Source organism: Prinia subflava, chromosome 3 (assembly GCF_021018805.1).
Source record: "Prinia subflava isolate CZ2003 ecotype Zambia chromosome 3, Cam_Psub_1.2, whole genome shotgun sequence".
NCBI classification, from domain to species: Eukaryota; Metazoa; Chordata; class Aves; order Passeriformes; family Cisticolidae; genus Prinia; species Prinia subflava.
In genome coordinates this window covers 106,230,891-106,242,928 of record NC_086249.1, presented here as the reverse complement: position 1 = coordinate 106,242,928, position 12,038 = coordinate 106,230,891, and the positions used below count along the sequence as shown (strand labels likewise).

Sequence of the window (12,038 nt, the reverse complement as noted above, 5' to 3'; positions counted from 1 at the left end):
TTTGTCAGTATAAAAGAGGTCTTTGAAGATAACAGCCATTTCCACTTTCATGATGCCATCCCAAGTGCTCAGAAGAAAGCACATGAACCAATAAAGGAGGATTCATCCAGGGGCACCGAGCCGCCCCCCAAACCCTTATTCAGGGTGGCAAACGAAAATCTGCTTGGATTCTTTTAAATCCCATCACAGATCAGGATTAAAAACAACTTCTGGTAATGAGCAGATCTCTGATGATCTGAGGACACCCTGGCTCATTTGAGTGAAGAAGGAAGTGACATATCAAATGCAACCTTCAGACTCGAACAGCTGAGGTCACCTTGAGAGAAAGGCTGCTGGATGAATCCTCTCTCCAGAGGGCAGCTTTGATTTCCAGGGGGAGGTGAGGTCTTCTCCACGTGAACATCTCTTTGTGCACACAGTCTGCCTTGGAACCACGCACAGATCGTGTTGTGAAAGGTCACTGAGGAGCTGCTGCTCATTATGGTCCTAAATTAACCAGCCCTGCTGAGCACTCTCCTGAGGATCTGCCCCCCGAAACTCTCCGGCTGATTTGAGGAGATCCACACAACCCAGATGGGAAATGAGTCCAGCCCAGAAGCAGGTGCTGAAAGCCCCAGCTCAGTGCCTTGTCAGGGGCATTCAGGGAGAAATCCATTTCAAATACCACTGGAAAAATGCTTTGCTTCCTCTCTGAAATCCCTCGGCACTTGGAGAGGAGTGCAGCAGCCCCTTCCCCCGGCCCGTGGCCACAGGGGTGACAGCAAGGCCTGTCCCCTGAGCCCCCCTGGGGCAGAGGGGCTGCGGGGGCACAGCCAGGGCAGGAGGCCTGGAGGAAGGCAGGACTCATCTCCACCTTCAACCCTTTGCAACAGCTGTGGGCCGGGGTTCAGGACACGCACGGGGTCCAGCTCAGCTGGAACATCAGCTCTGCTGGGTGGGAATGTCCTCTGGATCTCATGGAATGTCCTGAGTGGGAATAAACCCACAGGATCATGGATCAAGCTCCTGTCCCTGCCCAGACCCCCAACCATCCCACCCCGGGCATCCCAAAGGCTCCTGGAGCTGTGGCAGCCTCGGGGCCGTGTCCATTCCCTGGGGAGCCTGGGCAGTGCCAGCACCTCTGGGGAGGAGCCTTGCCCTAAAATCCAACCCCAATCCCTGCTGGGCCAGCTGCAGGCGCTCCCTGGTGCTGCCCCTGCTCAGAACAAGCTGGTTCTAAATCTGAAGGGAAGGGAGCAGCATCTCTGAGGGTCAAAGTCAAATCTCTCTGGTGTTTCTGAAGGTGACAAAGTGAAGAAAATCAAATCATCCCACAGAGAAACACTTCTAAAGCAAGGTGCCAAAAGTGACAGCCCTGAAGAAGCTGGCAGAGAGCTGGGAATGCTCAGGGATCAGCCAGAAATGCTCTGGACACGGACTCTGCATCACAGTGCTCAGGGCAGGGGATTCACCTGAGCCGCCTGTCAGTGACACCCGGGGGCAGCTGCTGTCCCCAAGTCCTGGACACACCCCTGCCCCTTCTCCTGGAGCTTCTGTGGGGAACCTGGGACAACCACACAGATCCCAGGATCCCTGAGGGTTGGAAAAGCCCTCCCAGCCCAGGCAGTGCCAGCTGTGCCCCAGGCCCACCTTGTCCCCTGCCCAGAGCACTCAGGGCCACCTCCAGCCCTTCCTGGGACACCTGCAGGGATGGGCACTCCAAAGCTCCCTGGGCAGCCCCTGCCAAGGCCTGAGCTCCCTTTCCATGGGCAAATTCCTGCTGCTGCCCAAGCTGAGCCTCCCCTGGCCCAGCCTGAGGCCGTTCCCTCTGCTCCTGTCCCTGTTCCTGGAGCACAGCCCGGCCCCCCCGGCTGTCCCCTCCTGTCAGGGACTTGTGCAGAGCCACAAGGTCCCCCTGAGCCTCCTTTGCTCCAGCCTCAGCCCCTTCCCAGCTCCCTCAAGAATTCTCCAGCCCCTTCCCAGCTCCCTCAGGAATTCTCCAGCCCCTTCCCAGCTCCCTCAGGAATTCTCCAGCCCCTTCCCAGCTCCCTCAGGAATTCTCCAGCCCCTTCCCAGCTCCCTCAGGAATTCTCCAGCCCCTTCCCAGCTCCCTTCCCTGCCCTGGACACGCTCCAGCCCCTCCAGGGCTCTCCTGCAGGAGCCACAGCTGGGCACAGCCCTGGAGCACAGAAGGACAATCCCTGCCCTTATTCCCTGATTTTTCTGTCCATCCATCCCTCTCCCAATTCCTGGTTTGTGTGCAGGGAGGAGTGAGCAGCGAGGGTGGAGTGAGGAACAGCAGCGTGGAAGGAAAGTTGTAATCCTGTGGAGAACAGAAGTGTCAACACATGTCAAGTGTTGCAAAATGTCCCGGCGTGGAAGAAATACAGTAATTCCCAGCCTTAACCAACAAAGTGCTGTTGTTTAGCCAGGCTGAGTGAGATTTCTTTGATGGAATGGGAAATGCTGGATGTTTTCTACAAATAGGAGTTTCACTTTCTTCATTTAACAACTTCAAAATTGACCTTTAGCTCCCAAAACCTGACCTTTAGCTCCCAAAATCGTCTGGATTTGAAAAGCCCAGCTTGCTAAAATCTCTTTTCAAACCCAACCCCATGACCAGCCTGTCTGGCCCCGAAATATCCTGTGAAATTCTTGTTCCCCCTTAGCAGTTCTGAACCTCTGAGACAACAGAAAGTTTTTGGAAACTCCTCTGAGCCCATCTGAGCTGCCCCCAAAGTGCTGAGCAGAGCAGTTCTGTGGCAAGGAGAGCCCCAAGTCATCCCTGTGAGTAAAAGGAAATTTTCCCATTTCAGAAACCATCTCAAAGCTAAACATAATCTTGACATGTAAGCAAATATTATTTGAATAGGGGTAAGAGCAAATATTTTTACGTTTTATGTAAAAATCCAATGCGGTGGCAAACCCCTGAGGTTACTGTTGGTTATATTGCTGATTCGGTCAGGAGGGAAAAACTTCAAAAATTGAATTATTGTTATCATTGAATTGAAATATTTTTCTATATCTGCATTTCTACAATTAAAAAAAAAACCAAAGCAGCAACATTTGGAAACAATTACTTTGAATTCATCCAGAATTCTTCATTTGCTGGTGTTGTTTAGCAGTTGTTGATATTTTGAGGCCGCCAGAGAAACAAAACAACACAAAAAAACCCCTTTGTTTACTTGTGCAGCTCTTTCATCTGTTTCAATTAAGATGCTGCATTACTCATTTTTTCCCCACCACGATCCCAAAAATGATTTGGGAGCTGCACTGGCACATCCTGCCAGGGAATTAAATAGGAAAGGGTCCATCCTATCCCATCCCATCCTATCCCATCTCATCCTATTCCATCCCCCTGTGCCCCAGCAGCTCCTCCCCATCCTCACCCCCTCTCTGAGCCAGCCTCAACTTCCAGATAAGTGTGAGACGCAAGGAGGCAAAGCCAGACAATTACCCAGGCAAATGTTGGCAGGACTGGGGCCCCGAGGCAGAAATGCTGTTTGTGGAGGCTGCAGGAGCCTTTGCTGCTCCCCAGCAGTGCTGGAGAGTGGCCACCACCGGACTGGGAGTGAGTTTGGGAGGAGATGGCAGCGATAGCTCCGAGCTCCCGTCTGCCTTTCTCACCCGGGGCCTTTCCTGGCTGCTCAGACAGAGGCAGCAGCAGCAGCAGCAGCTTTGCCATCTGGCTGGGTGCTCTCTCCTCCAGAGTTAATCCTTCCCAGCAAGGTGCGAGGGCAGAGCCTCAGCTGGGCCGGTGAGGAGAGCAGAAATTGTGTCTGCTCGAGTTCTGACCCTTCTCCATCTCGCTGCAGGGTGAAGGTGCCTCACTCTCATTTCCCCTCCCGGCTTTGCTGCTCAAGAGGAAGATTTGGGGCAAAGAAGGGAGGCTGCAGCAAGAATGCCACAGGCAGAGAATCCCAGGATCCCTGAGGTTGGGAAAGATCTCCAAATTCATTGAGTCCCAGCTGTGCCCCATGCCCACCTTGTCACCCTGAGTGCCACCTCCAGGTGACACCTGCAGGGATGGGCACTCCAAAGCTCCCTGGGCAGCCCCTGCCAAGGCCTGAGCTCCCTTTCCATGGGCAAATTCCTGCTGCTGCCCAAGCTGAGCCTCCCCTGGCCCAGCCTGAGGCCGTTCCCTCTCCTCCTGTCCCTGTTCCTGGAGCACAGCCCGGCCCCCCCGGCTGTCCCCTCCTGTCAGGGACTTGTGCAGAGCCACAAGGTCCCCCTGAGCCTCCTCTTCTCCAGCCTCAGCCCCTTCCCAGCTCCCTCAGGAATTCTCCAGCCCCTTCCCAGCTTCTCTACAAGAACAGATTAAATGGAAAAACCTGCCCAGGACAGGCGTGCACCCCCTGCCACCAGCTCAGCACCAGGAACGACAAAACAGAAAGGGCAGGAGAAAATTCTTAACCACAATTCTTAAATTCTTAAATTCTTAAATTCTTAAATTCTTAAATTCTTAAATTCTTAAATTCTTAAATTCTTAAATTCTTAAATTCTTAAATTCTTAAATTCTTAAATTCTTAAATTCTTAAATTCCTGCTTCTACAGCTCCAAGACCTCAGTGCTGCAGAACTGGAGCACAAAGTGGCTGAAGGGAGACCACAAGGCAAGGAGGCACAACCAAGGCAAACATCTGATATTTAATCTAAACCTACTGAAGCCGTCCTCCTTTCTCCTGTCCCTCCATCCCTTGCACATCACCTCTCTCCATCCCTCCCTTCAGGCCTGTAAACAGATTTTCCCCCAGAGCAAAGAGGGATACGCTCCATCCCAGCGCGCCTTGTGAGGAGACAGCGCTCCCTCACCCCTCCCTTTATTATTATTATTTTTTTTCCCTCCTTCCAACACGGAAAACAAGTGGGATGCCAGCCTTTGGTGGGGATGTGTGCAACAAGGCCCCCATTGTCTCCGACAGGTGTGAGATTGGGGCTGGCTCCGTGCCCCAGCCCGGGCACCAGCGCCAGCCCCGCCAGCCCGGACGCCCTCCCAGCCTCCCCAAATCCCGCTGCAGCCAGCACAGAGCCGGCAATTTCGGGCTTAAGACACACACAGAGCATAAATCAGGGCAGGAGGGAGCAGCCAAGCGTCAGCTCCTTGGGCAGATGCCTGCAGACCGTCTGTGCTCGTCAGACCTGGCCTCTCTCGCTCGTTGGAAACATTTATGGTTTGTTTTGTTTTTTTTTTTTCTCTCTAAAGATGAGAGGCTGGGTGGAGCAGCCAGCTCAGACACATTTCCATGTGCCCTATCTTGCCCCGACAGCCCTCTCTGCTCGCTCTCTGCAGGCAGCTCGGCTCCTAAAGTCTCTCTATTCTGAGGGCAGCAGGGAAGGAATTACATCTTGGGGAAATGTTTAATGTACAAATAAAAAAATCACATGGACGTGCCCTCAGTAGGCACCACCCTCCCGAAACAAAACCGTGCCCTGCCATGGCAGCTTGGGAGCTTCTGAACATGATCAAACAAGCACAGGGATTAGCACAGCTGTTTGTCTTTTCTTTCTTTCCTTTTTTCCTTCTTTCTCTCTTTCTTTCCTTCTTTCTTTCTCTCTCTTCTTCTCTCCTTCTTTCTCTCCTTCTTTCTCTCTCTCTTTCTCTCTCTCCTTTCTCTCTTTCTTTCTTTCTTTCTTTCTTTCTTTCTTTCTTTCTTTCTTTCTTTCTTTCTTTCTTTCTTTCTTTCTTTCTTTCTTTCTTTCTTTCTTTCTTTCTTTCTTTCTTTCTTTCTTTCTTTCTTTCTTTCTTTCTTTCTTTCTTTCTTTCTTTCTTTCCTTCTTTCCTTCTTTCCTTCTTTCCTTCTTTCCTTCTTTTTCTCTTTCTTTCTTTCTCTCTCTCTCTCCATCCCTCCCTGACTCCTGCAGGTGCCAGGCTGGTCCTGCCCCATCCACCTGCAGCTCCTGCTGCCCAAGGCAGGGGGAGGTGGATGCTGGAGACCACCCTGGACACAGGAGCCTGGCACAAACACCCACGGATGGGTTTCCCTCGCTTGAAATGTCTCCTTCCCTTTCCATGGAATCCCTGAGGCTGGAAAAGCCCTCCCAGCCCAGGCAGTGCCAGCTGTGCCCCAGGCCCACCTTGTCCCCAGCCCAGAGCACTCAGGGCCACCTCCAGGTGCCACCTGCAGGGATGGGCACTCCAAAGCTCCCTGGGCAGCCCCTGCCAAGGCCTGAGCTCCCTTTCCATGGGCAAATTCCTGCTGCTGCCCAAGCTGAGCCTCCCCTGGCCCAGCCTGAGGCCGTTCCCTCTCCTCCTGTCCCTGTTCCTGGAGCACAGCCCGACCCCCCGGCTGTCCCCTCCTGTCAGGGACTTGTGCAGAGCCACAAGGTCCCCCCTGAGCCTCCTTTTCTCCAGGCTCAGCCCCTTCCCAGCTCCCTCAGGAATTCTGCAGCCCCTTCCCAGCTCCCTCAGGAATTCTCCAGCCCCTTCCCAGCTCCTTCCCTGCCCTGGACACGCTCCAGCCCCTCCAGGGCTCTCCTGCAGGAGCCACAGCTGGGCACAGCCCTGGAGCACAGAGGGACAATCCCTGCCCTGCTCCTGCTGGACACACAATTCCTCACCCAGCCCAGGGGCCAGTGGCCTCCTGCCCCCCTGGGCACCCCTGGGCTCATGTCCAGCCCTGTCCCCAGCACCCCCAGGGCATTTTTCCAGCACTTTCCCACTTTTCCCCTTCTCAAGTCAACACAAGTGTTCACTTTTATGCCGTGTGGCAGAGCTGCTCCTCTTTACTGGTGGATTCCTTCCCCGTGAACTAATTAATCCCAAATTCAAATTTGCCAATGGTTTTGCATGGCAAATTGCTCATATTCATGTAGCTCTCAAGGATATCAAAGGCTCTGTGCTTTGGAGCAGTTATTCACAGGTTGCAGAATGAGGAGCATTGTTTGGACGTGGGAATTGGAAAATGAAATCCACCTTTATGCGATGAGAGCCGAAAGCAGCACCAGCGCTCCCCTTGCTCAGCCAGCTGTAAATCAGCACCCCAGGAAAATCAAGACTTGCCTTTCACTCAGTGTTGTCTTTCCTATGGGCAAGAGGATGCAGCAATTTACTGGAATATTTTTTCCATGCAAAGGAATTTTGGTTTCATTGGGTTTTGTTGGTATTGATCAGCTGAATTTAATTCGCAAGAAGCTGAGAGAGCCCAAATTGGCCAAATGAGATGTAAAATAATTGATAGCTGTAATTAAACGTGCAAAAGGCCAAGAAGAAGTGGGATTGGAGAAGGAGACACTTTGGGGTGAGCTCAGGGTGGCCTTGCAGGGCCTGAAGGAGCCCCAGGAAAGCTGCAGAGAGACAATTGCCAAGGGCTGCAGGGACAGGAGCCAGGGAATGGCTCCCAGTGCCAGAGGGCAGGGCTGGATGGGCTCTTGGGAATCAGGAATTGTTCCCTGGCAGGGTGGGCAGGCCCTGGCACAGGGTGCCCAGAGCAGCTGTGGCTGCCCCTGCATCCCTGGCAGTGCCCAAGGCCAGGCTGGACACTGGGGCTGGAGCAGCCTGGGACAGTGGGAGGTGTCCCTGCCATGGCAGGGGTGGCACTGGGTGGGCTCTGAGGTCCCTTCCAAATCAAAGCAATTTCTGATGCAAACTCCAACAGTTTCTGCCTCCAATTATTTCTATTTCTATCCCATTTTTGTGTTCCTGACCAAAGACATTCCAAACATCTCTTTGGGTGAACATCCCTGGAGGCTCCTGAAGCTGAGCACCAAATCCTGGACGCTCCCACATCCCTGACACTGCACTGAGCATTTTGCCCCACACAGACAAACCAAAGAAACCTCTGACACCGACCTGGGAATTTCTTGCTGGAATTCAAACCCAACCTGAGAGCAAACCCACAATTCTTCAATGTCCCTCTTGAACATCTTGGTGTTTTTTGATGCTTTTAAGAGCAGAGTTGTCCAAGCAGGCTGGGCATGGTCAGCTGGAGCAAATTTCATTATCTGTGTGCACTTCCCCAGCCCTTGAGTGCCTCCTCCAGCACATCCCAGCCCATTGTTCCTCTCTGTGAACAAGCCCCGTTTGTTGGGGTCACAATAGGCTGAATACACAGGGAAAGCCGGGCCAGGAGTTTGCCAAGGGTGTTGTGTGTACTCAGCCACATGAAAGGAGCCCTGTGAGCGCTGGCACCACGCGGGCTCCTGAGGGAACCATCCTGTTTGGTGCATCCTTGCCAGAGGAGCCTTTGAAAGGAGCAAAATCCCAGATTTAAGGTTGGAAAAGACCTCCAAGATCATCTGCCTGGTGCCCACGCAGCCCAGAGCACTGAGGGTCACATTCTGACCTTCCTTGGACACCTCCAAACCTCCCTGGGCAGCCCCTTCCAAGGCCTGACTGCCTTTTCCTGGAAGAATTTTTTCCTAATTATCCAACTAAACCTCCTCTGGAACAGCTTGAGGCTGTTTCCTCTCGTCCTGTCCCTGTTCCCTGGGAGCAGAGCCCGGCCCCCAGCAGCAGCTCAAGTTTGGAGACGTTCAATTCAGAATTTGAGGGCAAAGAACACCTCCAGTTACAAAATCCAAGTGGCATCTTCTGGCACCGGGGCAGCACCAGGTGAACGAGGAGCTGTTTCCAGTGGGTGTTTGTTTTTGGGGTAAGGAGCCCTTATTTATTTATTTTTTTGTTTGTTTTATTTACCACGGAAGGTAATCTGAGCTCTGGTATCCAAACCTTGGTGTGTTCTGCCAAGAGGGGATTAGAGAGGAGAACGCTGTGGAAAGAAACGACTCAGATTTGATTTAGCAGAGTTTTGCAATCAGTGCTTTTCATCTTCCTCATGACTGGGACATTCAAAAGCCAAAAAAATGCTTTGAGGGCCAGTGGGGAACAACCCCAGACATGAGAAAACCTCAGATGCTGAACCTTTGCCATCCAAACTTCAGAGCCACAGAATGGTTTGGATCAAAAGGGCCTTAAAGATCATTTTGTTCCAACCCCTGCCATGGGCAGGGGCACCTTCCACTGTCCCAGTCTGCTCCAGCCTGGCCTTGGGCACTGCCAGGGATCCAGGGGCAGCCACAGCTGCTCTGGGAATTCCATCCCAGCCCCTCCTCACCCTGCTGGGAAACAATTCCTGCCCAATATCCAGTTTAAAGCTGCCCTTGGGGCAGGCAGAGATATTTACTTTAAACAGCTCCAGGATGAGATGAGATGAGCCCTGGGAAAGAGCAGGGAGCCAGGCTGAGGAGTTTCCATGGAAAAAAAAGAGCCCCAGGAGACAGAAATGGCCCCTAAGGTGGAGCTGCAAGATGCTACCCCAAAAATGAGGAGGAGAGCAGGCAGAGGCTCCACCTTGGAGAGGTGAGAGAGACAAAGGAGCAAGGAGTGAGCCCAGGGAATTCTCTGGGACAGTCCTGGCACAAAATTCCTACCCTTGGTCAGAGATCAGCTCCACCTTCCCAAGGACATAGTGGAGAAGGGCTCGGGGAGTGGAAGGGGATGAAAGCAAACAAAGCAGGAGGAATTGCTGTGCAAGTCCCAAAGTGAGCTGGGAGTTCTTGTCCCTGCCTGCAGCTCTGTTCTCAGCATCCATCCCGTGGTAAAAGACATGGACTGATTAACGACAACAAAACTGTGCCTGGGCATGAGCTGCCCAGTTTTAGAGCTGCCTAAAGATTCGGGGAGAGGGTTTTCCAAAGGCAGGGAAAACCCTGGGGACTGGCTTCTCTGTGGTTTAGGGGCTTGGACACCTTCAAAAATCCTCCTGAAACACCGTTCTGCTTCCTGAGTTTTCCTAGACGCTCTGTCAAAAATCAACCTCTCAATTATTTGCCTAAGAAACCACGGAATTAGTGTCAAAACTTAGAACAAAATACAGCTCTCTCAACTTCTCTGCTTGAAACCCAAGATTTCCTTTTTTTTTGTTGTTATTTAGAGTCATCCTTGAGGATGCTCCACGTGGTGGGAAAAACATGGGGGAAAAAAGCAGAAGAAAAACTGGTGGAAGTGGAGGTGTTGCCTGGGCACTGAGCTCATATTTGTTGCTTTATCTGCTGCTTTTCCAACCCCAGGAAGTGCCAGGCATTTGGAATATGCAGATTGGTATCTCCAATATATCGACACTTGGAAATCTTGCAGATTAAACCACCATGACATAACTCTTTCCATTAGTCGATGGAAAAGCCAAACAACTTCAAGTCTTTATTTTTTTTTTTCCAAGCTGGATGTGAGGCTCTGGAGCAAGGCTGAGGCCCTGGAGCTGGGAATGCTGCCAGGAACAGGGGCAGGTGTTGAGGAATTGGATCCTCACCTGGTTCTGCCCTGTGTGGGAGAGGATGAAGAAAGGAAAAATCTGTGGCTGAAGGGAAGGAATCCTGGAGGGGCTGGACAGATCCCAGTGCTGGAAAGGGAACGGAGGCTCCAGCACGGGTGGGATTTATCCAGGGAATTGCTGAGGACCTGGAGGTCCACGTGGGAGCTGGGAATTTGCAGGGAAAGGTTTTATCTTGAGACAGATACAACAGAGGAAAGGGTTGAGACTCATGGAATCATGGAGTCATGGAATCATGGAATGGTTTGGGTTGGAAAGGACCTTAAAGCTCATCTCATTCCACCCCTGCCATGGCAGGGACACCTCCCACTGTCCCAGGCTGCTCCAGCCCCAGTGTCCAGCCTGGCCTTGGGCACTGCCAGGGATGCAGGGGCAGCCACAGCTGCTCTGGGCACCCTGTGCCAGGGCCTGCCCATCCTGCCAGGGAACAATTCCTGATTCCCAAGAGCCCATCCAGCCCTGCCCTCTGGCACTGGGAGCCATTCCCTGGCTCCTGTCCCTGCAGCCCTTGTCCCCAGTCCCTCTGCAGCTCTCCTGGAGCCCCTTCAGGCCCTGCAGGGGCTCTGAGCTCTCCCTGGAGCTTCTCCTCTCCAGGGGAGCCCCCCCAGCTCTCCCAGCCTGGCTCCAGAGCAGAGAGAGAAGATTCCAGTTTTCCTGCCTGTCCTGGAGAATTCAAACTCCCTGGATGAAGCCACTGGTGCAGAGAATGGATTGAATGGAAGCAAAGATGGGCCTGGAGAGCATCTCCAGCCACACCTTGTGCTCTGCACTTACAGAGCAAAATCCATCCTAAATTCCATCTCTGTGTGTCTGAGAGCCCCTGGAAGTCACCCAGGACTGCTCTGATCCTCAGGAACCATCTCCTCATTTCCAGCCTAAATTCACTGACAGTTCAGAGGGGAAGAACTTGCTCTGGAGCCAGCACCAAATGGTTCTGCTCCCTCCCTGCTGCTGAGCCTCTCTGCCGTGGTTAATGCCAGGAATTGTCCTTCCTCTCTTTCTTTATTCTGGAAAACCGAAGTGATCTGGCTCTGCCAACCCCTCCTTTAATCAAGGCCTGGATTCCTCTGGGTATCCCTCCTGTGTTGTTCTCCAGTTGTTCTGCCTCAGGTTCCTCCCAGGGAAATGTCCCAGGAATGCAGGAGATTCCCAGTGCCACCGCTGGAATTCCTGAGGCTGCTCCCATTCCCGGGCTGTCACCTGTGCTGTGTCACGGCTGGGAAGGCAAAGCCTTGGCAGACACCATCTGGGGCAGTCACTGAAATTTATCCCTGTCCAAATCAGCCTTTGGGGAGGATCCAAATGGAATTACAGACTTTAGAAAGCCAATGGAGATGTGGCTCCTGCCGTAAGGAGCCCCACTCCACAGGGGATGAAATTATTGAGTAAAAAAATGATGTGGAGGGGCAGAGCCAAGAGAAAAATGGACACTATATTAATATATAATAATTCTCTAGTAACTACAGTTTTTTATTATGCATATCTTAGTGGATCATGGAATGGTTGGAGTTGGGAGGGAGCTTAAAGATCATCCAGATCCAGGGCAGGGACACCTCCCACCATCCCAGGCTGCTCCAGCCCTGTCCAGCCTGGCCTTGGGCACTGCCAGGGATCCAGGGGCAGCCACAGAGATGATCCTGAAAGTCCCTTCTAAACCAAATCACTCCATAACCCTATAAAACAGAGTTTTATATCTCTATTTGTGGTAGAGAGGTGTGAAAAATCAGGGATTTTTCCTCAGATTTCCATGGGCCAGAACTGCAGAGGAATCGTTCTGTGTGTTCTAACCCAG

At 52.4% G+C, this 12,038-nt stretch overlaps 1 protein-coding gene across 10 annotated transcripts in view; it reads right to left on the bottom strand.

The window, feature by feature from the left end:
• The window catches only part of RUNX1 (RUNX family transcription factor 1), an 87,973-nt gene that overhangs the window by 22,181 nt on the left and 53,754 nt on the right, over positions 1–12,038 (bottom strand). The gene's annotated exons all lie outside the window — the stretch shown is intronic.